This window comes from Dermacentor silvarum, chromosome 11 (genome assembly GCF_013339745.2).
Source record: "Dermacentor silvarum isolate Dsil-2018 chromosome 11, BIME_Dsil_1.4, whole genome shotgun sequence".
Classification (NCBI taxonomy): domain Eukaryota; kingdom Metazoa; phylum Arthropoda; class Arachnida; order Ixodida; family Ixodidae; genus Dermacentor; species Dermacentor silvarum.
Window position 1 is genome coordinate 46,515,142 of NC_051164.1, and position 24,398 is coordinate 46,539,539.

The 24,398-nt window shown below is 47.1% G+C and overlaps 2 protein-coding genes across 11 annotated transcripts in view; one reads left to right on the forward strand and one right to left on the reverse strand.

Moving 5' to 3' along the window:
• Positions 1 to 24,398, forward strand: part of LOC119434082 (uncharacterized) — a 191,307-nt gene that overhangs the window by 149,735 nt on the left and 17,174 nt on the right. For 3 of the 10 annotated variants that reach the window (XR_005188531.2, XR_007464225.1, XR_007464226.1), the window contains one exon: positions 2,895 to 2,966. The exons of 3 other annotated variants lie outside the window; for them this stretch is intronic. The gene's annotated coding sequence lies outside the window, so the exon portion shown is untranslated. Of the gene's footprint in view, positions 1 to 2,209; positions 2,287 to 2,894; positions 2,967 to 24,314; positions 24,395 to 24,398 lie in introns of those variants that run through there. 4 more of the 10 variants (XR_007464224.1, XR_007464222.1, XR_007464227.1 and 1 more) reach the window with 3 other exon arrangements.
• LOC119434080 (uncharacterized) overlaps positions 1 to 24,398 on the reverse strand; it is a 207,903-nt gene that overhangs the window by 97,994 nt on the left and 85,511 nt on the right. The window lies entirely within an intron of this gene.

The following is a 24,398-nucleotide window of genomic DNA, read 5'->3' on the forward strand; positions in this document are numbered from 1 at the left end:
CCGTATCGGCCAATCGTGTAACACAACAGATAACGCCCGTTAAATGGGCAGAAGGGCAAAAGAAAAATCCGCCTTAAATAACGAGACGCGGAAACATGACATCGGTGCATTAGTGCAGACTTTAATAAAGTGGCCCTGTCTCAAGGAGTAGTATCTCGCCACTGAAGTGAAATGCCGCCACACTAAGTGCGTTATGTTTCAATTTGCCCAAAGCTTAATGTTCGTGGCTTCTTTTCCTTGCCATCACTGGGCAAAAATGGCAAGGGCAAGTAAACATAAAAGTGGAGACCTTGACTAAAGGCGAAAGCAATGAGCATGAGCGCTGAAACCAAAACGCCGAGCCACGGACTGTTTAGGCGGCGAGTATGACAAAACAATGAAGACATGAAAATGGGTTTTGACTAGTTCATATTATTACAGCGAAGCTGTATGTGGCTAGCCGATTCGTCCGTCTGTCGCATGTACGCCGAAAACCATCATCATCAACAATGGCTCGCGAGTGTCGTACGTCTTCTTCCATTGCTGGCTCATCATTCCAGCGTGGAATTTCACTTCTCTTCTGTCGTCGTAATGGGAGGCTGCGTTTACGGGGATATAAGGGGGTATGAGCCATTCATTGTCTTGTGTAACGGCCAGATTTAATTTTGAAGAATCGCATGCGGCAACGGGCGGGCGAATGCTGCTAGCCACGCCGCCGAGCACACTCGAGACAGTGACGTCAGTGGCATCCTTCTCTCCGTCACAGCCGTACGTGTGCGTAACCTCGTGTAACCTCTCTAAGAAACACAAAAACGTAACCAATAATTGAGAAATACTTTATTGAACCATCGGGATTAGCCCAGTGGCTAGGGCCGCACGTTTCAGCATCGCTGGTTAAGCATCTGTAACCGTTTGCTTGGGCGGTGATTTTTTTGTTGTTGAATTCATGGTAATTTACCCGCATTTGTCGCAGTTATCTACATTGCCACGCGTGCATTGATTCGATGTTTAGCGGTGACCGCCGGTAAACATCGGTTTAGACCACTTCTCCTGGAAGGCGTCTCTTATCAGACTATCGCTCTAAGTAAAACGCACTTGCTGTATTCACAACTTTTTTTTGTTCTAATTTGTCTCCAATACGACAGCGAGAAAGGCTTGTCTTGGTAAGATCAGCATCTTGTTCAGAATGAGCAATCTCCGGCGGGTCGAAAACTCTCGTGCTTTCCCTCGTCTGCCTTCTTCGCGAATCAATTGGCTGGTTGACCGGGCAGCTAGCAGTTTACTTAAAAAAAAAAAACTTGCCGTACATATTTATGAGGATTATCCAAGTATAGCAGCCAGGCACCCATCTCTCTTCGCTCTGAGGAGCCCATGTGACGTGGGTTTGACTCCACTTAATGGAAAGTGTGAAAAATGTGAGATAGATTAGATAATGGGAAAGAAAGCTAGTCGGACAATGCTATTCGCATTAAATGAAAGAGCTACAAAGCAGACGACTACAAGCGCGGGTTTACGGCGAATTGCTGGAATGGTGCAATTCTGTGCACTGCTATCTCGAGAGCGTCGCGCCACCAGCTTTACTTGGAGAGGGTCGCGCGCTGCAGCTTACACTGTATCGTTTGCAAGACAGCGGCAAACGATCAGGAGCCATTTGTGAAAGATTACTTTTCATTATAAGATTATAAAACTAGAGGTGGGCGATTATGGATATTTGTAATGCGAATCAAACGAAGACGTATTTATTCATCTAGTATTTGTTACCAAGACGACACTTACTAGTGCAAAAAAAAGACGCCTAACTAAGCTAGGTGCGAATGATCAATTTTAAACGCCAAATCATGCATGGATTCCTCATTGAAGAAACTGCACAAATCGATGTTGCAAAGGAGCTCCCGAAGAACGAAAGTCTACTGAACGACTATCTTTGCAAAAACGCCCAAAAAAATGCCCTTAAATTTTATATGTGAAAGGGCCCGTTGCAGGAACAGCATCACTGGTGTAGCGTCAAATTTAAAACTATTACGCGACTAGGAGCTAGTCGTGTAGGCATCCACCACAAGACCTAAAACAAGGCTCGAAGTAACCATGTTGTTTCACTTTTGAAAAAGTGCGATACTGTCAGAGTTGGTTAATACTGAATATCTGGCAATTTTTTAATATTCGAAAACTTACCGGATATTTAGTGTGAGATATGCACCCACCCCTAATAAAATTATTCTCTCATTTAAAGGAAAATGCGCAGGAAGGAACTCAAGCCGTATTTCGTATCAGCGACACCAGGTGTCCTCCTCGCCAGCTCAACCAGGTGTGTCGCGACTACAAGCCTTGCGCTCAGCCTTGCGTGTCGCGTTTCAAGGGCGGCTTACGCGATACGCATCCCTTCGCGCTAGCGAAAAGAATACCGCACAGTTAGCCATCAACATCGCTAACTGTGCGGAAGTTGAATGTCACTAACATGAAGCCGTGCAAGCCTTCTCGATCGGCAGAACGGGGCACGTAGGAGATGGCGAACTAGAAAAAACGCATTCTATGAGTCACCGTTGCAGTATTAGCAGAAAACGGGCCAGCATGCTGTAAGCAAAACTGCATAGTGAAGATAGTTATGCCGCGTGACAAACGAGGCAAACTGTAAGAAAGAAATGCAAAGCAGGCGACAGATGTTTGCCTCTCCAACAGTTTCTCGTTAATTCCACGGAGATAAATGCGCACCCTTTGTAAGCCGCTCTCCTATTTTTTTTTTTTTGATAATAGCCAAAATAAATGTGTTTGCTGCACAGAACAGTGCAGCCTCCAGGTGTATATTTTAGCTGCGTCATAACATAACTGCTGTATCAGGATGCAGGCGGCTATTTAGCCAACACATGGAGTGACCCACGGAGCTGTAGGTAACATATCTTTAATTTCAACCCATGCAGTAGCACGTGGATTTGGATTCTCGAGCCGTCGTCCGTGTGAGTCCCGGTGCCGCCCGACGTCCTCCTAGTCAGGTGAGTGCAGCCGTGTTCTTAACGTTTCGCGGGCGGCTTGCGCGGTTCGTGTACCGTCAATGAAAGCTGTTTAAACCGGTTCATAGGGATTCAAAATTAAGGTTAATTAAGTGTTTCGGAAAATGACCTTTTTCAGCCCAACGCGCGAATATTTTTTTGAGCAAAAGATTATTTATTTCTACCTTTGCGTGACGTTGACCAATGTAGCTGTGGTGTGTTTCATATTAAGCACGAAATTGAATTGAGTCGAGACCTGCAGACGTACTGCGATTTCTTTTGCAAGGCTACAGTGCGCTACAACTGAAATTCCATGTAGTTGACCCTGTAAACTCGCTTACATCTGCTTGCACCTTAAGGTATGTTTAGACTGCGGTCGTAACGTTAGCAAAGCGCGCATCTGTCATAAAGACAGTATTGCGCGTAACAAGCGTTAAGATCGTTAACAATGCTGGTCGTTCACATTGTCAGTTGCGTCTCAGTGGATTTCAACATGGCGCCTGTAAACAGACTACGCACACAACTACGCACACTACTCGAACTACGCACACAAGCTACTACGCACACGCACAGCCACGTCCGTTGGGCCGTTGCTCTAACTGGGGATGCCGGTAGTCGCGTCACCGGAAATTTAAAACTGAAACTGCGGCGCTTAGTGGCCACGCCGTAACTGTCGTATCTGTATGAAACGTAAAAGTAGCGGGCCTTCCAACAATTACGCTCGCGTGCGTGACGACTGTTGCGCTCTTAACGCTTCATACGATTGTAGTCTGAACACTTTAGTTGCGCTTTTTGCGTTTGCGCTTCCGTTTCTTGCGAAATATCTGCAAATTACGTGCGTAGTCTGAACGTACCTTTACTCGTTGAACTTGAGGTACTAAAATATTAGAATTCAGCGAATACACCGGCCTGTGTGAAAGTCGTTGCTATCACAAAACATGTCCTGTCATCGAGAACCTGTAACCGAGTTGTAACGCCGCACTCCCGCAAATACCGTTATTTCAAAGGGCCGAACCATAACCACTATAACACATTTTTTGTATAAGTGTATTAATTGACGCGCCTATCACGGTACGGGATTTTGCACCATTTTTTAATTCGAACTCTAAATGCAGGTAGCGACGTTGTATCGTTTTATTTTAAAAAAAGTAATTATTGGGCTTTGCGCGCCCGAATTGCGATAACATTTTGCACAACATTATAGTGGTGGGACTCTGGATTATTCTTAAACATCTGGGAGTTGTTTAAGGAGCACCTAAATCTAGGTACTATCGGCGTCAAATGAAACGCGAACAGCGGAGCGCGTCGCCAAAGCATACCCGCCGTGGTTGCTCAGTGGCTATGGTGTTGGGCTGCTGAGCACGAGGTCGCGGGATCGAATCCCGGCCACGGCGGCCGCATTTCGATGGGGGCGAAATGCGAAAACACCCGTGTACTTAGATTTAGGTGCACGTTAAAGAACCCCAGGTGGTCCAAATTTCCGGAGTCCCCCACTACGGCGTGCCTCATAATCAGAACTGGTTTTGGCACGTAAAACCCCATAATTTAATTAATTTTTTTTAGTGGCCGAAGCATAACTCAAGGTATAGTGCGCACCGCCCTGTCCTCACCATTGACTGGCGTTCAGGTCCGGTTTGACTGCACCGCGCGATAACGCTCCCCCGATAGTGCGATGTTTTCGTTTCTGTTCTAGTTATCTTTTATTTGAAAGCGACAAAAGAAATATCAAAGAACACGGAAGCTAAGATGTGGCAGCATAGGGTGAGTATTATTACACAGTATGGCAAAACACAATGTCTCCAATAAGTAATTAGTAATTGATTAGTAAGCGAATGTTTGTCGCAATTTATGTTACCGATAAAGCTACGAGCGTTACTTCGTGTATTGTCTGTGAGTTTGATATGGCTGTCAATGCTTCACCTTAAACTAATCATTGAGAAATTAATGAATAATGATTGAGGACCTTAACCGAGAAAGAGTAAGAGTGGGGTTGAAGAATAATATGCAGAAGACAAAGATAATGTTCAATAGCCTGGCAAAGGAACAATAATTCAGGATCGCCAGTCAGCCTCTAGAGTCTGTAAAGGAGTACGTTTATCTAGGTGGATTACTCATTGGCGACCCTGGTCATGAGAAGGAAATTTACAGCAGAATAAAATTGGGTTAGAGTGCATAGGGCAAGCATTAACAAATCCTGACTGGGAGCTTACCACTGTCGTTGAAAGAAAAGTGTACAATCATTGCATTCTACCGCTGCTAACATATCGGGCATAAACTTGGAGGTTAACAAAAAATATCGAGAGCAAGTTAAGAACCGCACAAAGAGCGATGGAACGAAAAATGTTAGGCATATCGTTCAGAGACCGGAAGAGAGCGGTGTGGATCAGAGAACGAACGGGGATAGCCGATATTCTCGTTGACATTAAGCGGAAAAAATGGAGCTCGGCAGGCCATTTAATGCGTAGGATGAATAACTGGTGGACCATTAGAGTTACGGAATGGATACCGTAATAAGCCCCTCGCCAGTCGGCGATGGCAATCTCCTCCGCGTGTGTGGTGGGGTAGGCTTTGGAAGTGAGCCCGTGAACTGTGTTAACGTTAACGTTAACTGTGTTTGTGTTGTGCACGACTGTGGCTCTGTACCACCCCCCGTGGTGCGGGTCGGCAACGTCCACGTGATACACGTGTTGTTGTTGACCATAGTGTCGCTGCAACGCTTCCACGCCCGTCTGGCGACGACGGCTATGATCTTCTCTGTACGCGTTGCTACGAAGTGGTCGGACCCGGAGGGCGCATCTCTAGGGTTCTGGCACTGTCGAAAAAGACGACGACGAACGCGGGAGCAATGGCACGAGCGCGTTCGCGCGGCGCCAAAGAGCCAGCTGTGGAAGAAGACGACGACGCTCGAGGGATTGGTGATGATGATAGTTTCTGCGTATAGGTGACAGAGGGACGAATCGGCTAGCCATATAAAGTTTCGCTCTAAAATTTGGAGGAGACTTAAGCTTCGCATTTAATAGTGAAACGCGATAGCATTCAAAGATCCCTGACTGCTTCTCACGCTTCCCGGCAACTGCAGCTGATGGAACCGTTATGTTTACCGGGAAACGCTGGCGACGAACACTATGCACGAAGGCGAGCTTTCTGGTAGAATTGCGGCCTCTTGCGTGGGCCGATCTTCTATAATTGTTTGGCACTTTTAATATTTCAGTATGAGAAGAGTTGAAATAAATGGCATGCGCTGTCGGTGTTTTGTTTCATGACATTTATTCGTGGCTATTAGAGGAATACCTTTGTAAAGAATGTAAAAAAGTTACACCGCCCATGCACCCCTTACACAAGGTACACCAGCGAAGCTGAATAGTGCGGCCCCGGTGTTCACCGCTGGGGTAATCCCGACGGTTCATTAAAGTCTTTCTCAATTATTCGATTACGTCGTTATCTAAGTCGGTGGCATAAGCCGCCGGATCGGCCCGACATTTGCCGCATGCGCTACGCATCGCGGGCCCGATCTTCTGCCGAGGCGTTGGCGTGACGCCGACGCGATCTCTCCAGCTCCTGCACTCGGCGGCTCATACCCACATATCCGATGCGGGTATGCGTCCCCGTGATTTTGTTCTTTTATTGCGATAGCAATTATATGGACACTCAAAAGCAGATTTCTGCCGTCGGCGTCGCCGTCGCCGTCGCCGTCGCCGTCGCCGTGAGGTTCCGTATGACGTCATTGGAGAAGAAATCGTCGCCGCGCGCCGAACGCTGTATGTGCGAGTGAAAGGGCGCGAGGGGCGCGTCTTTCACGGGGAGTGAACGCACGGCGGAGAACAAACGCGCGTTCTGCGCCGTGCTCGCTTAAGGGCTGCAGAAGTAGGCGTCTCTGTTCTCCTTCACAATCACCATGTATGTAGAGCAAACGCGCCTTCTTCCGACGAGCGAGAGGCCGTGGGGGAGAGGGAGGGAAGGGAGGCGACGTTTAGCTGCGGCACGCAGTGCCTATTTATATCAGAGGCTCCGGCAACAGTCACCAACGCCGCACGCATTTTGAGCGAACGCGGGCAAAACGCGGATGGCGTCGACAACAGTTCTGCGTGTTGCCGATGCTGCTGCATGTCCAAGTTTATACAGCTGATAAAGCTAATATCATTACTCCGTATAGCTCTCTACAAGTTTGCTATCGCAATTGATGCTTCACCTTTCAGGTGAAACTGCGACAACTTTTTTCTTGTCCCTGGCTCATAGCCGCATATCCCTGGCTCATACCTGCATATCCAATGCGGGTATGCGCCACACGTGATTTTATTATCGTTAATCGTGACGTAACTATAAACACATTATGTTATTGCTTTCATGACCTACCAGTCATGTTAGTGATACATTCGTACCCTTCCATAGCACTTTTGGTATATACCAACGGAACGAGACGCGATTTTTGGATAGGTTTATTTCCGCCGCAGTGTTCTGTGGTCGGACCAGGAGTGTTTCGCCTAGGTATATACAGCTTTGCTGCAATAACTGTGAGCAACTTTAGTGGTAGAAGTACTTTAGGGGGTATAGAATATTTTTCGCTCACAGGACGCTAACGCCTGCTACGGCGCCGGACGCCGGACGACGTCACCAGATTTTCTGCGACGCGAGGCCCTTAACGCTGTCGCGTCATAAAGGCACATATGGCGCAAAGCAATTTTACGGCAACCCAGCACAGAGTGGAAAGAACAAACCGAGAATAGCAAAGGCAAATATTTCAAATGTATTTCGGTGGCGTTTGAGAATAATACAAAACAAAATACAAAACAGTAGAATGGAATCGTTTTCCTCACACATAGTTCAAAATGATGAGTGAGGCCGGTGCCAAGTCTCGCCCGAACTCGACATGATCCCGTTTGACTCCAAGTGGTGTGTACGGGACCACCTGACGCACAGCTGTCGACGCCCCGCACTTGTGGCCGCCGTTGTTGCCGCGGAGGTCATCCCGTGCCGGCGGTCCTCTGCAGCGCGGCTGGTGGAGGCAACAAAGCCGCCGACTTCTCGCCTTAGCGTCTCCGCGATACACCGTCGGTCGAGACCCGGAACCAGCTAGAGCCTCGGATCTCGACGGTCACTGTACCTGGGCCAGAGGAGCGGCCGGATGAGTAGAACGCGCAGAACCACGAGCGATGCCGATGCTTCGGAATCCCGGTGACGGTGGGCAGGTGACGTGTCGCTCGAGGTTGACGAGGTCCTCGATGACTGCTTCCGGCAAGCATCCTCGTTTGGCGGTTCCTCGACGGTGGTCGGAGCGTCGGCGTCGGTCGGCGGGGCTTGTTCTGTAGCTCGTCTGATCTTCTACGCTGTCTTCGTGGACGGACACCTCGGACGACGCAGGAATCACGCCGACGGCGCATATAGCGGCCCCGGTTGGTTTCGGTGTCGGCGACGTCTTCGGAAATCGACGCTGTCGTTCCTGGCGTTCGCTTGGCGTCGGGTGCCGGTTGTGATGCTCCGGAGCCGTCATCGAGGCGGTGGGAGCCTGCTGCCGATTTTTCCGCTCCGGTCCTATCTGGCGGGGGGCGTCTCCCTAACTGGTAGTCACACCTGGTGGCGGAGAGACTTGTTTTGCTGCCCTGTTCGAGCGCGGTCGTGCTCATTACGTTCTTGAGACGTCCGTCGACGACCGCTTCTCTTCTCGAAGGTCGCCCAGAGCGCAGGTCGTTGCCAGCACGGAATGGAACGACCGTCGACGTGCCTCGTGTCCGCGTGCCAACGAGGCCTCCCGCACGTGCGCGTGCTTGCTTGCTTGCTTGCTTGCTTGCTTCCTATACCATGGCGCATACCCACTATGGGAGATTGTCCAAGAAAGCGGTGGTTAAACGGGTGGGGCGGGGGGGGGGGCGCAAATCTGAGGGAAGAATTATTGTGAGGGAACAGTAGTTAGAGTCATTTTTAGATAAAAATGGTACGCTTTTGAAAGTGGAGTAATCTAGCAGGTAATAAATTTTAATAAGTTTAATTAGAATTTTCGAAATAGTAAATAATGAATTAAAGATAACGTAAATTGAAATTTCGGAAAATAATAAACAATAAATCAGTAAGTTAACTAGGTATTCTCCTTGTGTCACCAAGGAACTCGCATACGGCCCTGCATACGTTCTTGTGGCTAAAACCCAATGTAGATGCCCCAATGGATATAATGTCTTCAGTGTTTAGAGCAATTTATAATTTTCGGAATGGAATTTCGAAGTACTTCTTTCTCTGGATTGCGAATCGGTGGCAGGTTAGCAAAAATGATCAATGGTTTCAGGTTCTTTGTAGAAATGGCATAGAGGGGACATCGCCAGACCAGACCTGTATAGATAAAAATTTAGGGGTGGGATACGGCATCGTAATTTTTTAAGGAAGATTTCCAATTCACGTGGGGGACACCATTGATTGTCCCAAGGGTAAAGCAAATGCTTTAAGTCTGTTTTGTAAACCAGCCGCGGTGATATAAGCAGAAGTTTGCCGAACATACATGACTGGACTATGTATGAATGTACGTGCAATTGCGTGGGTCATTTCATTTAAAAACAAACCATGGCTACCTGGTACCCATATCAAGCACACCAGGCGTAAGTCGAGGGGATTAATGTTTCTAGTTCGTTCAAAACTGTACTGTCTAAAATTGAGGTGAGTGCTGTGTACACTGACAACGCATCAGCTATGATTCGTTGCTCTGACAGCTATGATAGCGATGACAGCTTCGACAGCCATGATAGCTGTCGAAGAATTTCCAGGACATTTCGAATAGCTAAAATAATAGCTGCTAATTCTGTCTGAAATATAGGTGTAAAATAGCTCTGAAATATAGGAGCAGGATAGCTCCTCAGAAAAAATGCCTACGCCCGCTTTCTCGTCACACACTGATGCATCCGTCGCCATTACAGTATTGATTCTCATTTGCGCTAAATGAGCTTTTAATATTCCGCTTAGATATTTAGTTGGAAAGAGTTTATCACTGGAAGGAAATATGTCGTCAAATTCAATTCTAATAGCATCTGCGGTTTTTTGAGGGGAATGATCTCACCTATCTGAACATTTTATGATTGTAGTTGTGCTTGCACAAAAAGAACCTGCGAATTCTATAGACGGGACCACCTTTCGTCAAAGAACGCAGATATTTCCTTAATAAATGCATACTGCGGTCGTCTCAATGTTTAAGTAGGTTTTTACTGTAAGGATGCGGAATCTGCAAACAAGTGTGTGTAATCGGGCTTCTTGATACATTATTAGCAACAAATTTTGGCAATCCAAGACAAATCCGGAGGGACTTCTCGCTCTAGAAGAACGAGGGGGCTAAATCTTGCATACTGGCCCACCAGAGAATAAAACGCACCCAAATTCAATATGGGTGGAACATACATACGATGAATCATAATGACGCCTGCGCAGCCCAGAGCAGCGGTGACCGAGTTTTCGAATCATGCCAACAGCGCGCGCTGCCTTCGACGTAACATGTTCGATGTGGCTGCGGCAACGAAGCTTCTGATCGTATATCACGCCTAGATACTTAACAAAGTCATGCTGTATGATTATTGCTTGACGGTATTGGAGGGACACATTAAAAGGTATATTTAACGGAAATACAAGCAAGGCAAGCACCACCACCACCACCGGCAAGCCCGTTTCATTTTATTTTATTGTCTCGAATTCTTTGGACAGATGCCCGGGCTCATTTTATGCCCAGCTCTATTTGTCCTAACGATTGGTTCCCCCCTCCCCCCCCCCCCCCCCATCCAGAAAAAAAGAACGTATTGGGATGTAGCCTTGAATTGGAGAATTTATGTGTATACACAAACTTATGTACGCTTACCACCACCTTCTTGAGGGCGCGCCAACCTCCCACGCGATATTTTGTCAGAACGCTGCCAGTTCCCGACAACACACCCGCCCAAAAATTTTATACAATTGCTCTAGGAAACTATTCTTAGAATTCTATGGACACGCAACCGGCGCAATCAACATCGGGGTACCTGCATCGGAACCATTGCTGGGTGACTTCATTGCTTGTATTACTTTGAATATTGACGCGTGCTCTATGTAGACATTTAGACTACGATGACGATATGTGCTTTAACGTGCTCCGTGTAGTGGGACAGGGGGAACTCGAAGACGAAGAAGACGTGTGTTGTTCTAGAATTTTATTGCCTTAAGGACGGCTGCTCTTCCTCTAAATTCAAACAGACTCATGGTCTCCCCCAAGGAGCAGTCTTATCTCCAATATTATTTAACATATTAAAGAGCTCCATTCCAGCCAATCAGGACGTGCAAGTTTACGTTTATGCAGATGATATTGCATTCTTCGCGGCCCATAACGACATATATTCTTTATACCAAAAATTGCAGAGATACTTGAGTATGCTTGAAGTATGGCTTCAATCAATTTGCGTGGCATTAAATGTAAGTAAAAAAGCAATATTGGTGTTCCCACTAACGGATCCGGTTTCAGTCTCTATAGTTTATAATCAAGAACCAATTGCCCAGGTTGAGTCTCTTAAATATTTAGGTATCATTTATGATGGAAAACTCAACAGGAGTCCGCATATAGAAAATGTAGCATCTAAGGCACAGCGTGCTTTAGGTTTACTACGTAGACTGAGCAACCGAAAGTATGGGCTACGCAGGGACGCTCTCATAATGACATACAAAATGTACATGCGTCCAATATTGAAATTCGGCTGTGTATTATTCTCAGGAAGCCCTGCTTGTAAAACTAAGCCTCTGGTTCCTTTGGAGCGTGAAGCCCGGCGCCTGTGCCTGGTACTCCCTAGGTTTGTAGCAAACAATGTTCTTTATCAGGAAGCGCGCCTACCAACATTGCCCTGCAGATTCCGCATCTTAACAATACAAACATTTCTAAAATTTTACAGTTTTCCAATTAGACGATCCGAGTATGTATTTATAAACGATCCAAACTCCTTTCTAGCTCATTGGCCACGTTTTCACACCCCACAGATTATTTTTGTACAAAAACAATTAGACAGTTTAAATGTAAAAATACGAGACGTTATTCCATCATATGACTCAAATCAGAATTTAAAGATTGAATTCGATGAAATTTTCCCACAGAACCCTAAGTTTCGTTCAGTCAGGTTATTAGATAATATATTGCAAGATTACCTTGCGCAAGTACACACAATTAACATAATAGCCACTGAAGCTTCTGTGAACGACGATAAGGCGGGCGTAGGCATTTTCTCGATGTCGCTTGGCTGGTCATTCTCCTTGAGACTGCCAGATTTTACTCCCGTATTTCAAGCTGAGCTCTTAGCAGTGATTCTTGCACTGCGTAAACTCCCTTTAAATGAATCCAGCGCGGTAATTATAACAGATTCCCTTTCTGTCTGCTCTGCGCTTAAAGCTTCAACAAATTCGCCGTCTCTAAAGACGATTCTAACATTAGTCCCCCCCCCCCCCCCCAGCTGAATCGTGTAAAATTATTATGGGTACCAGGACACTCCGGATTACATTTCAATGAAATGGCCGATTCATTAGCGCGAGCATCCATGAATGGACCAATAATATCGGTCCTTCCAGTGGTGGCACAAATAACCGCGATCAGATATCGGAATTTTTCAATTCGTAGAGATATAATTGAAACAATAACATCATGGACTGAATTTCAGCACCTAAAATTTCTGTGGAGAATACATTGGTGTCCATAAAGACAATCGGAAGTAATAATCACAAAATTACGCTGCCGTGTCCAGCCATTAAACCTATATTTACACAGGGTTGGTCTGGCGATATCGCCACTGTGTCCATTCTGTCTAGAAATAGAACCGTAGAACACTACTTTTAACACGAAAGTGTTTTATTCCGGGGTCCACCAAGACTTCACTGACGTATTTCCGTCACGGAAATACGTCATAGAACATAATACAAAGAAAGAAACCAGAAGAAAAAGTTCCACAAACATGCAAAATTTGGGAATCGAACCCACGACCTCTCGGTCCGCGACGATAGATCGCCGAGCGTTTAACCCATTGCGCCACAAACGCATTTGCAGAGAGCTACACAGACGCGCCTTATATATCTAACACTCCTCCGTGTACCCGCGCTCTTGCTCGGGGCGGTGCCGCCGCCTACGAGCAGAAAAGAGAAGTACTGCATTATGACACTAAAGCCCGGGATACATGGAGCGAACTTTCTCGACGAACTTCACGCGTCAAGTAACGACGCGGCGACACGACGCAGGATGTTTGCTGTGTTGCAATACATGCGGCGAACGCCGCCGCGCGTTGGCCGCCGTGTTGGCGGCGGTCCCGGCCGCCCGCTTCGAACTGAATTTGGCGTTGTCCTTGTAGAATTCACTTAGTTGGAAGCAAATGACTGCGTAAACGGCTTTCGCTTAGTCTCAGGCCGCTTCGACGACAGAGTATTATGGATAACCTTGAGTAGTTTTCGAGATCGCTTCTCGTTTCGAACGCGTCTAAGCCTAGCGAAAGAAATATCCGATGCCAACGCCATCTATCGGGGAAGTCGGGAGATAGGCATGACGACAGCATGTGGCCTCTGAGATCAGAAGATTTCTGTTGAAGGTTGTTGTAGAGAGCTTGCACTGCTTGTCTGTTTCCTCGCAGATCAGCGGATATGGGATGTACAAATACAACGCGATTCCTGAGAGATCATACTAGGAACTACTCAATCGGTGCAGAGACATGCAGACACGGCAACACCAACGCGATTGCAGACGACGCGAAAAGGCGCGCGCGCGCGAAACACCAGCATGCATTGCGACCGGAACTAGTGCCTCCTGATTGGCTGTCGTCCACCGCTGCGCGCTAGACGCTTCCGGCAGCGGCGTTCGCCCGACGAAAATGTTTGGACAGGCAGATCGGCTGCGGACGGCAAATTTCTTGACGCCGGCCGTCGGACGTTCGCCGCCCGACGAAGTTCTTCGCTCGGACGCCGGTTATTCGCTCCATGTATTCCGGCCTTAACGCGCACCGACAGTGAACGCTTCGGTGGTCTCAGCACTACGACGCCTCGATGCCAGCATTCGAAGGGACGCTGGCATCAAGAAGCACTACCAACGCCACCTAGGTGGCGTTCACCGTACTCAGCACAGCGGAGCGTGGCCTCCGCAATTAGCTCTGAAAATGTTTCTGAAGTTGATCGCGGAGGCTGCAATTACGACGCGCTGTACGCGCTGATTTGACTCGGTGACGATTCAGTTACGTGCTTTGTCTTGCGCGTTGTATTAGTGTGTCAGTTACGTGCTTCGTCTTTCGCGTTGTGCTAGCGTGTGCAGCGTAGTGCAGCTTCCATATGCACGACGGTTGCTCATGGTCATCGACGTTGGTAGTCGTGATGGAGGAGACGTGCCACCAGGCGTCAACGTGGGTGCATCAACGCCTAAGGGCGCTTTAGCCACAAAACACCAATAGACATTATATATCAATGTGCAATAAACATTACACTACTTCTGTGAAGACACGTTTCACTTTCGTGTTCTATACCGATTCCTATATAAGAGGGATCAACCACATTTTTTTAATATGTCGTCGGTATAAATTACAAAGAAAAAGACTTCTTAAAATTCCGCTTGCTAAATTAGGGGTAAATTTAACATCAGAAATAGTACTCTCTTTCAGTGCCTCGGTATTCGGCTTTACCCACAGGGACGTGTTTGATGCCGTTTGTGGTTTCATTCAATCAACAAAACGAATAAAATTTTAAATCCATACTTTTACAATTAGATATATAGCATGACAATTATATTATAAAAAGTGCAGTATAAGAAAATTATTCTGTCTGTTCTGATTACTAAATTGGACTGTTGCAATAGTTTCAAAAACCGTATCTAAAAGTTCAGGTGCCCAATTCTTGGCCAATCCCCCGGAGTGGGTGCGAGCCATGTGCTGAGGTTATCATCATCATCATCATCTGGTGTTTCTAAAGCTGTTCCGCCGTCTTGATCAACGACTATGACTATGCCAAAGTTCTATGACTATGCCACCCAGTGAGAAATTACTCAGTGACGAGGAACGGAGACGTCATAATGCGGTGAGGAAACGTATACGAAACGCAGCCTTTACGGCGGCGCTATTAATACGCGGGTGACAGCTTCCGCGGTCACAGCTTCCACGGTCACGGTACGTGCAGAAAACGCAAGCAAAAAACTACGCTCAATAATCTTCTGCGGGAGTTATCTAAACGACGCGTAAGCATTTGCAACTAATCACCTGCTGTTCCGTCGTCGTATGCTACTGTGTTTGGCACAAGTGCGAGAAACACCGCGAAAGAATCGTGAAATGGAGAATGGTTGTTGCATCACCGAAACGTTAACTGAGGCTTGCATGGAACGAAGAAGAGGCGAGTAATAGAGAGAGAATAACTATCTTTATTATGTAAATACAATGTTCACTCATGTTATATGATCATGCGTTTGGATGATGCCGCCGCTTCATGGACGATGAGCACTGGCCGATGCGTGCTCATCGTCCATGAAGCGGTGGCATCATCCAAACGCATCATCATATAACATGAGTGAACATTGCATAACATCATATACCGTGCTCACGTTGGTTTCGACGGGAATTCAGGGCGCAGGCTCCTTTCCCAAGCGCATCACCCCTGAAGAAAGCCGAACGCCAGGCCGGGGCGCGCTTGTACCCATTTGAACCAGTGGGTGCCCGGCGGCGGTGGGAATCGAACCCATAGCCTCCCGCAGCCGAGGCGTGCTCATCGATGCGTACGTGATGTAATTTAACATTATCACGTTTAGTAGACCTCGTACGTAGACGTGTTTGATGACACTGCCTCCTCTCGATACGAACATTATCAACCGTGAGGAACCGTACTCCGGCTCCGTATGACACAGCTGCGCGGGCCCTATCTTGAAAGCGATCTGCGATCCGGACAGAGTGCGCTGAGTGCTGATACCTCCATGTGCGCTGTGTTCTCGCCGCTTAGTTCGCGTTGAAGCTAGACGCAGCGCGAAGGTCAATGCGCTCGCGGCTGTGGGCCCTCGCTTGAAAGCGATCGTCTTACGTGACGAACGGATGGGTTTCCTCGTTCGGTAGGCATGCAACAACAGAGAGAAGCTTTTCAAAAGGACGCGTTGGAACTGCAGGCGAGCGCGTGGGAGTGCAAACTATACCAGGAAAAAAAAGAAAGACACTACTACATATATTTTCTTCATTTACCAAACACAAGGTTGGTTCAAAACGAGTTTATTTACTGGCGAGATCGTCATAGGGCGCGTGGTATTCTTTGGAGTTGCTTATCTCTTAAAATATGACAGTCCTGGTGTGAAGGGTAGCGAATCAACCCTCTACTCCAACCGTGGGAAAAAGTTGTAAAGGAATAATTGCATTTTTGCTAGAGCAGATGCGGCACCTACGCCACCATGATTCTTATTTTTTCAGGGTGGAGCTTAAAGTCAGCGCTCAACGTGTGTCTTGTTGAAGTCTTGTTCCACTCATACTACGGAAACTACGCAATTAACGTCTAATTCCAGTGCAATGCACGCGCTCGCCGTTTCAAAAGATTTGTTAAGTAGAAAAAAATAGCGCATTTTCGCCCTAAAGGCGAATCATCGATTGCGATAACAAAATAGCAGCGAACTGTATGAACTAAAGATAGTAGTTTTATCGGACCTATGAGCTTGTAAACGTTCACTCACCAACTAAATTAACAAGCACGGTGTAACGCCTGCGCAGCTAAACATGAACACATCTTTCTCGATGACCGCGGGATCTCACTGTCAAAACGCTGCATTGAGGAGGAACTTCAGCAGCAGCGAGCAAATTGGCCTTCGTGCCGTCTCTCACTTTAGCGTGAGCTAAGCGTCGAAAGCACAGCGCATACGCAGCTACCGGCACAAGTTGCACTTTGTCCACATCGCAGATCGCTCTGAAGATGAGGCCCGCGCTGGCGCACACTTGTTCCGCGTCGCAGATTGCTTTCAATATACGACACCGCGCTGCCGCCACCGGAGTAAAACTCCCCCGTGACTGCCGCGCGACAGAAGCTCGCTTCCGCCCCGCTTTCTCCCTCGCGCGCGCATGACTCAGCCGCAATCGTCGGCTGACCCTCGCATGCTTACACTCGCACATACAGCGTACGGCACGCGGCGTCAATGTTACCATGTTTGCACTTCATACGGAACCTCACAGCAGCATCCACGACCACGTCCTTGGCAGAAATGCGCTAGGAGTGTCCATATAATTGCTATCGCAATAAAAAGCCTATCTGATCGTTATCAATATTAGCCACAAGGCGTCTTAGCATACCAGCTAGAAGTCAACAAAACACTAAACGCGATCACATATCCGAAGCCTGCAGTACTACCGGTTGAAACTGTTTATTCAGTGCCCACGCAAGCTGACGTTCTTAACCAAATATCATTATTGCGCTACTCTGTAGGACACCGTAAAAAAACGTTTAATTGTTGTCGCAAACGCATCCAGGAAGACATGATCGTCTTTGACTGCTAGCACCGGCACGAATTAAATTACGCCGGACTGGCCACATAATGTGTGCTTCCGCTGGGTAAAATATTTATAGGTGGTGCCCTGTAATGTTTTCTTACCTAACTGTGAACAAAATAAAGGAAATCCAGCTGCGAGCGCTTGCGGAACTGTGTTGCCGAGTTGGCATGCCATTATTATAAATTCTTGACCGGCTTGACTGTTTCCAATGACAACGTGTCGCGCTATTGCTTCCATAGTTCGGCACCAGCCGCTCATCGAGAATATGAATAGCCTCCTCCACGCAGTATGGCTCAGCCGTGGCCCACAGCAAGCGACCGCAATGCGTCGTCGCATTTGCAGCGATGAAGCTGCCATTATGTAATAACGTCGATTGGATGTGCACGGCGTGCTACTGCTGGTGGTGGTCTTCTGCTAAAGGCTGGACGCACGCGTAGAACTTCATTCGGCGTATTTGAATGGTCATTAAAGAGCGTGGAGGTAGCGCTAAAGTGAGCGTGCACTCTGAGGGCTGAAACTGAATTATGGGGTTTTACGTGCCAAAACCACGATCTGATTATGAGGCACGCCGTAGTGGGGGACTCCGGAAATTTCGACCTCCTCGGGCTCTTTAACGTGCACCTAAATCTAAGTACACGGGTGTTTTCGCGTTTCGCCCCCAGCGAAATGCGGCCGCCGTGGCCGGGATTCAATCCCGCTCCCTCGTGCTCAGCATCCCAACACCATAGCCACTGAGCAACCGGGGCGGGTCTGAGGGCTGGAGGGGAAGGCTAGGGACGTTAGCGTGGCATGGCAAGTAGAGGCGACAACTTCTCGAAAAGAACACGCTCAACCGAAACGCGTCCGTCCGCACCGGCGGTGGGAAGAGAGAAACAGAGCGAGCGTACGAGCCAAGGAGGGTATGAAAAGAAATTCCTTGGGACGAGCCCGGGCCTCGCTTGCGCCTGGTGTCGTGTAGGCGTAAAGCAGGCGCCGGAGGTGGCGCTAGCGATCAGTTACACTAAGGCGAGAACTCGTATATATATATATATATATATATATATATATATATATATATATATATATACGGGTGCGAACATCCCAACCCTGTCTGATTGATCAAATCTCGTGGTAAATGAGTTCTGCACACTATCTGTAACGGTCACACACTGGCACACGCGTGATAACCCACCTCACTCCAGCACAAAGTCGTCGAGGTGGCTAGGCATCCATCGAATGCGTTGTGGCGGCTGCGGCTGTTGCCGCGCTGCGGAAGCGACGTTGTTCGCTTCTGGGTTCTACGTGGTCTCTACGTTCAGTATGGGTAGTTGCTGGGTCACAGGAGAAACTCGAGGGGGGGAGCCACGTAGGGCTTCAACTGGGAGACGTGCACTGTTGTGATTAACAAGACGAGGCGGTAAACACCACTGAAGCGGGGCGCCATTTTCTCGTGGGGCGCTGGAGCCTGTCGTCTCATCCAGACCAGGTCAGCGACAATATACGTGTGTGCATGGTGGCTGCGACCACAGTGCTCTTTGCGCGCAGTTTGTGCCACTTCCAACTTTCGTGTCTAGGATGCTCTGCAAAGGCGGATTGGTGGAGTGGGCATTCTTGTTGAAGCGGAATTTTCGGTACATTGCCGCTATGACCTTATGAATTAGAAATCCTACCCCGTATTCTCTCTAACCTGAAAGACCCATGTAGCTGATAGCGGACCATTAGTCGGCTCTGCATAAGCCTCACCAGTTCTACAGTGACAAGTTAACCATCTACGTCACCGCGATACCTCACATTCCACCTTCGCCGCTAACACACCCTCGGTCATGACCTCGCTCACCCGCCTTAACCTCTCTCCCCTTTAGAAGAACCGTACGGTTATTCTAAATAATGTGGCGAGGAGAACATATGTCGCCTCGAAAAAAAATGAAAAGCTACATATGGTCGCCCGACACAAACTATTTTCATGTTGTCGAAACCTTCGCTTCGCCTTTCACCTTGTTATCGTTTTGCTCATCGTCTTGAATTTCCACCTGCCACCTTCCCCGTGTTTTCACCAGTTCTTCTAGCCTCACAAAGGCCAATAATATCCCAGACGATACCTGATAATTACCTCAAGGAGCCATTAAGCTAAGCTAACTCGGGAGGTTTCGTCTGGTAAACGTTGCGAGGTTCAGTTTCCAGAGATTCTTAGCACCTTCTGCCGCGTCGCAGGCCTGACCACCGCACTGGTTAGCTGCTCCATGGCCGCTGGGGAATCACCGCTGCGGGTGCAATAGGTAATTGCAAAATTCTAGTGTATTACGTGCCGTAACCCCGATCGTAGCAATAACCAGGTCGTAGTAAGGTACTGCAGAATATTGTGCGAAAAGAGCGAATGCATTTGCGTTCATAATGCATGTATTTGTTCAAGAAAGCACGCCACGCTGCTGGTGGCTGTCTATAGTCGTCAGTACTGTCACTGTCACGGCTGCTCATCTTCGGCTCGGTAGCACACTCATGCATATAGTTGTCCTTGGTGCCTTGCGTGGTGTTGGGTGTGACTTGTCGTCAAAACTTTTCACAATGATGCCCGAAAGTGACACACGACACGCGCTGAGAAAGCTACCACGCTTTCTTCATCGGGCTGGCAAGTTGGGGATACGGCCCTTAGCCGAGTATATGCGGCATTAGAAGTTCGGTCAGCGATGGTGGCGTTTTTCGCTCAACAGTCACCTGTGCCGTTTGGCTATTATGCACCACTACATGCCAGACAGGCCTCGGTACTCGTCATATTTCAAAGTGAAAACGCGAATTATCGCAAGATAAGTTCACTGCTGGTCGGCGTTCACTGCAGCCCGACGAATTAGCATGGCGGTGTATGCTGTGCTAATTGGCCAACCATTTGTTCTTCAGAAGCTCACAAGGTGGAGTATAACGTTCAAGAAAAGGGAAAATGTTATCTACCCAACTTGTATCACGAAGCGATAAAGGAAACTCATACAGATTTTCCATAAAGAAATCTTGGCAGGACAGGAAAAAGATAGCAGACTTGTGCGCCAATTTCCAGCGAATCATAGCGCAATTTCCAGCGAAGCTGTTTCTGTCAAGCAGTCGCATTGCGTATTTCAGTTGCCTGAAATTAAAGTACTTGCTTTGAGTTTACCCATTTCAAACCTTGCCCGCAATAACTATTGGGGGTAGTTTCTAAAGGAATGTATTATAAAGGTTGCATTTGATCTCGTATATTTGCTGCCCTAATAGTAATAGCTACCGTATTCAAAAAAAATCTGAGTCGTATCGAAAGTGCTAAGAGGAAATGAAGGTAATTGGCTCAGTATCATTGCAAAAGTTGAGAGAACGAAAGAGAATTAGGTTGCCCAACTGTACAGTAATTCTTAGATGACTAAAATACTGTGAACGGTATAATACTAAACTGAAGGAGGTAACACATAAAAAAGCGTGATTTGTAAGTATTTAAATATCGCCATATAATTACCTTTGTTCTGACCAGGTCTAAAGAGCAAGAAGTTCGGTGATGGTGTCTCTTTAAACTGCTAGTTTTTTCCCTCATCTGTTAGCTAACTTTCTCTATATTTCTTCTGACATGAGAGTGTAATTAGTAGGTGACTTCCAAAGTGTATTTTACCCATACGCTTAGGCTTCTTCTTGAAAATTACGATACCATGGCGTTCCCTCGAATCAGGCCAGAATTTCCCGTTGTCGTCCTTGTATTTATATAGGTTCCTGTAACCCGGAGGTGCAGCTTACAAGCAGCCCTAACCGTACCTTAATCTGACTTGAGAATAATAAGTTTGCCTACTCTACAGCTTTTCCTTTTTTCCATGGTTCCTCCACGAGCAATGCAGCTAACAAATCTTCAAGATGGGTTTCTGAATATTGACTATGCACTTCTTATATTCTTTCCTTACTTGTTCGTCAATCTTTAACCACTTGACATCCACTCTGCCACCTTGCATGTTTTTATAATCGATCGTGCCACTCGCATGCGTGTCATGACAAAAATGACAAGACGTACAAGCGCATGTCGTGACATAAAAGTTATCACATTCTTGACATGGTATGAAGCTGTCGATGTCGATTCTTTAACTCGATGTGTACCTGGATATCAGTGACATGACAATAATCACAAGACTTGCATGAGCACGTCATTCCATGTCATCTCATGCACGCATGTCTCGCCACACATATCCTGGTAGATACCCAGTTGAAGAAATCACCACCACTCCATCACTTCATGTTATTTCATTCATGTCATGGCTATCCTGATATATATCCTGTTAGCAAATGAAGCTGACCGGAATGTCATAAATGAGATGACTATAATGGATTCAATGACATGACACGAATTTATTTAACTGAATATGCGTCTGATGTATGTCCAAAATGATTGGCTTAAATGTCATGACATGCATTACAAGAATAAGATAAATTCATGACAATTATTTACTGCATGTCATTACCATGACAAGAACGTACACCGACCCAGTGGACCAAGTTGTCTATTAACTTGGGGCGATGACTATCTGCTCATTGCATCGTCATTGCAATGAGCAGCTTAATTCAGCTCACAGAATTACATCTTATTAATTCGACTTCCGCCTCTAATTTTCGTGTTCCAGCTGCACTCGAGCCAAGTGGCACGCGTAAGTAGATCTCAGCAGGAGAACACTGGGTGGTGTTTGTATCCGTTCAAGCAGCTATCGGAAAGCAAGTTTGGCACGAGCGTTTATTTCCGAACATGTCTAAGCCCGGAGTTTCTAGACAGCGACGGGCCGCCTCCTTGTTTCTCCCAAAGCTTGTACCGTAATTTCACGGGCCCTTCTCGTCGTTACCGGGCCGCTTAATCAAACATCGAGCCCTGCTCTTTCCTGGTGCACATAGTGTCCCAGTAAGACAAGGCTGCATTGAATTCCACCATGGCAATGTCATCACGGCTTTGCTAAGGTGAGGAGGGAATGATGCCACTCGTCCGTACACGAGATTCAGGTTGCGCTACAGTTTCACCGTCATGCCACCCGATGTATCTTCCAAATATTCCGACATGAGCTCCAAATTCTCTCGGACTGAAGCACATGATAACACTTGCTACAGTCCGAGAGCATTTATTTCCGCATTTCCTATGTTACATTTATTCACGGTCGTCCGTCGTTACCATCTTCGTCGCTTTGCTGCCGTCTTCAGGCACACGCACTGTCGCGTTAATGCTAGTTCACTGTACTCGCGCCACACACACACAAGTACTGAATTTACACAAACACATTGGTCAACCGGGTAAGGTTTTGCGGAACCCCAAACAATGCTGCATAGACAGCTGCCTGCAAGATGCTTCGCATAACGTCCAATTCCACAGTTCGTGGGATCTGCGCAATTTTGTTCCTAGCCCCGGATTCGGTGCTCAGAATTTTCGTGACCGTCCGGAGTGGAAATTCCACCGAGTGACTGCTCGGTCTTCCAGTTGCCAGTCTTCAGCTCCTCCAAGCATATAGTTAGAATGTATGCCATCTCGAGCAATGCGATTTCTGTTGAAAAGACCGTCGGCCTCCTTAGAGCAAACAATATGTTACATTTACTAATAAAAAATAAATAAAAAAAAGAAACGAGTGCTGTTGAGCACACATTGTTTCTGCGATTTGCTGGGCGTTCTTCTCCTATGAGCTTGACGTGTTTTACAGCGAAGTGGTCCATGCGTCTTGAAACGCTCTAAAACGTTAATGCATGTTTTCCCGGTGCCGTGAAAAAACTAGATCATTCATAGTTGATATATTTTGCAAAAGGATGTGCTGACAAATTTTAAGGTGTGATGGTTAATTTGTGAATATCATATGTCACGCATCTGCAGTTATTCCACTGCAGTAGAATAACTCTGATTAACAGTGTGAACGCAGAGGCAGCTCTTGCAAGACATTTATTTCGTGAAACACGTATGCTTAAGTACGCATGGGGCATTGTCTATTGGTACACGACTGATGAGCGTAAAATGAAGAACATACGCAGTGAAAGTGCAATCTAGCAAATTCCTGCAGTTATCACAAGACCCAAGGGTGGCAGCAATCTAATGTTCCAAACGTTCTAAGTGCATAGAATAAATATGCAGTTTAGAAATTATTGAACACTCGTTTCCGTCATATTTTGCATGCATTTGATGGTTTTACGAGTCTCCTCGGCGAACTGGGAACGTTGTTCACTTTTCATTAAAGTAGGTTGCTATAAATTAAACTGTGTGGCCACGTGGGAGTTCACGCAGTGTGTCGCAATGTTGACTTTTCTAGGAAACAGGGGTAATATTATGGGTGATGTGAAGGGAATGTTTCCAAAAAAAAGAACTATAGAGAGTTATATGGCGGTTAGCCGCGTTATTTCCTAGAGTGTCGGGATTCCTTTACCTGAGGTTTAGTTCGCATTCAGTGTAAACGGAAGGAATGTGTGGAGAACGTTTCAACTTTCTGGCCTAATTGGGCATGTTGTAAATAATGGTTCAAATTGCGTTTCCATCCGCTGTTCATGCGTGATATATAGGCTTATAGCTGGTCTCTCTGGTGTCAGGAGGGATCTTGCTCATCCTTTTCTGTCACAAATGGTGATGGAGTGTTTAAATGGCCATGACACGGTCCTTCAACTATATGTAGCTATTGACTATGACTGAGAGCAGAAAAAAAAACTAATCTGGGCTCTCAGCGTATATTCTAACTGGAAATTTCAATTAAAGATCGCTGGCTTTAGGCCCCCTTTTACCCACGGCAACCTCCATTTTGGAGTGTGCTGTGTGACGTCGGGGACTGTGGGCTACGGCTGTCTAACTCAGATGCCCGGGGTGAGACAATGTGCTCCCGAAAGGCGGCCGAGTGTACAGGAGCATGTTTCACTTGCACGCGGTGCTGCTTCGTACATCGCGGGAAGAGTACTAAAACCTCCTCAACCCTTACAGGTGTGCATGACGTTGGGTCCTCGAGCTGCGTTCCGTGCCATTCCCGGCTCTTCCAGCCCATTCAGTTGTCCGTAGCCTTGTTCG